Source organism: Solanum pennellii, chromosome 9 (assembly GCF_001406875.1).
Source record: "Solanum pennellii chromosome 9, SPENNV200".
In the NCBI taxonomy this organism is placed as follows: Eukaryota; Viridiplantae; Streptophyta; class Magnoliopsida; order Solanales; family Solanaceae; genus Solanum; species Solanum pennellii.
The window spans coordinates 56,780,218-56,783,887 of record NC_028645.1 but is presented as its reverse complement, the minus strand read 5'-3'; the positions used below and the strand labels follow the sequence as shown (position 1 = coordinate 56,783,887).

The following is a 3,670-nucleotide window of genomic DNA, read 5'->3' as shown; positions in this document are numbered from 1 at the left end:
CGTTACATCTTTTATTTCAAATTTTACCTGATTTAATTCTTCACTAATTTGTTTTTGCGATTGTCTAATAGTTTCTCTAAGTGTCTCTACAGAATTTTTATATGTATAAGTTAAGGATAATCTTAATCCTAAGTCATTTAGATGATTTTCTAAAGATTTTTTATATAATTTAACTATTTTTAAATGTTGTCTATTATAAAACAGAGTTCTATGATAAGCAAAAGTTTTTCTAGAATAATAATCTTCTCTCATATAAGGTCTTTTAGATCTAAGGCTCATTGATAAGCACAAATTTTTTCTTCTTGTTTAGAGCTATATTTATGTGGTCAACAAGAAAAAATAGTCAAAAAACAGAAAAAATGGACATTTTTTTCAACGACTATTATTCGGGATTAATTAAATTAGAACCAAAAATCAAATAATATGTTAGTGGCTATAATAATAAGTAAAGAATAAGGATAGAGATATCAAATTTGGGCCTCTGCCCAAATTCTGCTGCATCTATTTTTGGGCCCTTAGGTCTATTTTCCTCTTCAAAATTCAGTGTATACACTGGTTGTATACCGCCGTATACAGAATGTATTTTGATTGTTTTGTTGTATATTGCATTGTATACTCAGTATATACGCCCTAATTCAGCTTCCCAAGCATCTGCAAAAATTCTGGACCTGTTTATCATGTCTATTGATTGTATATCAGTGTATACAACGACATTATCAGCCCCTTTCGGAGTTTGGAAACCTGCAGATTAATTCCCAGCAACATATTTGCTGATTTTCGACCTGTACATCAGTTTAGAGGGGGATGGACGACTCGGATATGGTAGTGTGAGCCTTAACGGCTCGACGAGAGGATGCAAATGGATGAAGTAAAGTCCGTAAGGACTCGAAAGGAATTTTTTATATGCAATAAAATAGAAATGGGTTAGCATATCAAATAATATAATAAACAAGATATATCTTGAACAAAAGAAGATTTTACTTTTAAAAAAAAAAGAAAAGAAAAGCTACTTGAGGGATTTGAATTAGGCTGAAATACATGACTCTAAAGAAGACCAAGTGAATAACACTAACAAAATCTTTTTAACAAAAAGAAAAAAAAAACTCTCTAGACAGTAGCACGTATTGTGCGTGTATGCACACCTAAGAACATACTATGTCCAGGGAACATATAGTCATTGGATAATAATGAACTCAAAATGTATAAAGAGAAAATATGATGCATATTTATTCCAATGGAACACCTCATGCCAAAGTCAAGATAATTCATTTGGTGAAATCTTACATTGCTAAATCCAACCTTTTAAACAAGGGGGAAAACTAGTAAGCATTTTTTGCCAAATCATTCTAAACGAAAGTAAAATATAACTATAAATAATCAAAACCAAACGAGTTTATTCCTCCGAGCTAACATGTTATGCATAAATACAAATAGGCTTGAAATAAAATATAGAATGCAAAGAGATCATTATTAAGCAAAGACACCGTATAAGTACCCGAGAACGATGGCAACTAAAACTAAGATAGATATCTTCAAATGTAGATCAAAGGTAAGAAAACTACTGCTATTCTAACTGACAGCATCCTCCAAAAAAAAGTTTCTACACCTCGATATATCAAACAATTAATTGATACTTATGATCCAAACCGAAGTTGCGATTTCTAATCTAGGGATGACAGTAACCGTTTTAAGTGCTTCTAATCGAGCACTAGAGTTGGCCAAACATGCTTATAGAGCAGATTAAACCGAGACAGACAGAAAAGGGAAACAAATGTCCATTTCGGATAAGTTTCACAATATTTCAAGGAGACGGCTACAAATAATAAGCTATTTTTGACTAAAATTGAACAAAACAGTGATAATCCCGACTCGAACAAGGTTCATATCAAAATGAAGAATAATCTCAAACAAACTAAGCTTACACGAACTTAGAGAGATGTTTCAAATTTGTTTAGCCTCTAAGCATCAAATAACAAAATGTAGCCAACGGAATCAAATTAAAAGAAAAATAAGCATGGTTTTGACCTCCTTAGCAAATATCAACTAGGCCGAAATAAAGAATAGAGACACACATTTTGTAAGTTTAGATCATGAAATCATTACTGATCCACAGCATTCACAAGTAACTAGTTGAGATATTAAGGAAATAAGAAGATTAAATCAGTGAGCAGGCAAGGGTTGGGGGCCAAAAGAAACAAAAAAATTTCAACGAGGACGTAAACAAACAACCTCATGGACTGACAGTCAGATTCGTCACTACTTTGCGGCTAACAGTGAGTAAAAAAAATTAACACAAGCAACTCGCATATTTTTGAGAGTCGAACGAGCAAACATTCGGAACAAAATATCCTTGAAATGAAGTGAGTATTACCTTTCGAAGTGCAGCAAAACAAGGACAGCTAACGAGCTTGGAGAGCGCCGACTTCCGACGACTCTAATAGAACTCCGGTGAACGAAGAAACAAGCAAGGGACTCAAACAAGGCCTAAACTCTCACCTTTTTCTACTTCTGAGAACTTATCCTCAAATATTTATAGATAATAGTTTACTGTATTTTATTCTCAAATTCCAACTATTCTCTCCAAACAAAGTTTTCTCCCACCGACAAAAATCCTCCCCCCCCCCCACAATGAAGCGAAAGAGAATATATATAGGGGTTATTAGGGTTTGATTTTGGGGGGAATTGGGTGAGGATGGGTCTAAATTCGAATTTCAAAATCCAAATCTCTTTCACGAATTGAGGGAGACACCTTTTCTTGACGATTCAGCTTCATTCCGAAAGTGGAAAGGGAAACCAAAGGCTCAGATTGACTCGAGCGTCCTTGGCGAACGATGTGGCCCCATCTCAAGGCCACAAGGACGGATTTGCAGTTGCTGGTACGAAAAGAGGAGAGGAACGTTGAAGAAAGGGACAAAGAAGCAGATTACTGGTCTCTACTTTGAGGCGTCATTTTTCTGGGAATTGTCACGCTATTCCGGGTCTTTTTTGGGAAGAGATTGGGGCTGGGTCAGGTCAATTGGAATGGGTCGCGTTAAAGGGGGGTTGGGCTGACTGAATCTGGAAAAAAAAGTTGCTGGAAATTAATTCAAATCAAGGGAAAATGGGCTGACTAAAATGGGCCACTGGAAGTAGATGAAAAGGGACCAAATTTGACTCTTAAAAGATTGGAGAATGAAAGAGTAATGCCAGATTTGAATTGATAAATTAGCCATTAGATTACCATTGGCCAAGTGAAATTACAACGTAACCAAATTTAGTTAAATTAGCGAATTCGTCCAAAGTTTAAATAAATTGAATTGACGTTGATTAATTGACGAGCTTCTTAATTTTAACAAGATAAAATAATTGACATAATTATAACTAAGGACTCAAAACATAAGAATACTAATTTAGACAAAATTAATTAAATAGTGTTAAGTAAAACTAAAATCTTTTTTAGACGATTTTCGAGTATTTTATAAAATGAGTTAATTATATAAAATATATATTATTTAGTTTATAAAAATCGACTAAAGCTACTTAAAAATGACTTAAGAAATATATTTTGAGTTTCATAAAGTTAATTATTTCAACTCGTTTGGGATTTAAGAGGCCCGTGAATTAATTTCTATCAGGGATGGTCAAAATTGGGTGTCAACAACTGCCCCTCATTTTACTTGGATTGATGCAA

The 3,670-nt window shown here is 33.9% G+C and overlaps 1 long non-coding RNA gene across 1 annotated transcript; it reads right to left on the bottom strand.

Moving 5' to 3' along the window:
• Nucleotides 1–343: 343 nt before the first annotated feature.
• LOC107029431 lies at nt 344–3,006 on the bottom strand. Its single transcript, XR_001457999.2, has 2 exons — nt 2,372–3,006; nt 344–651 (listed from the first exon to the last, which is right to left on the bottom strand). It is a non-coding gene; the product is annotated as an uncharacterized LOC107029431 (long non-coding RNA).
• Nucleotides 3,007–3,670: the final 664 nt, after the last annotated feature.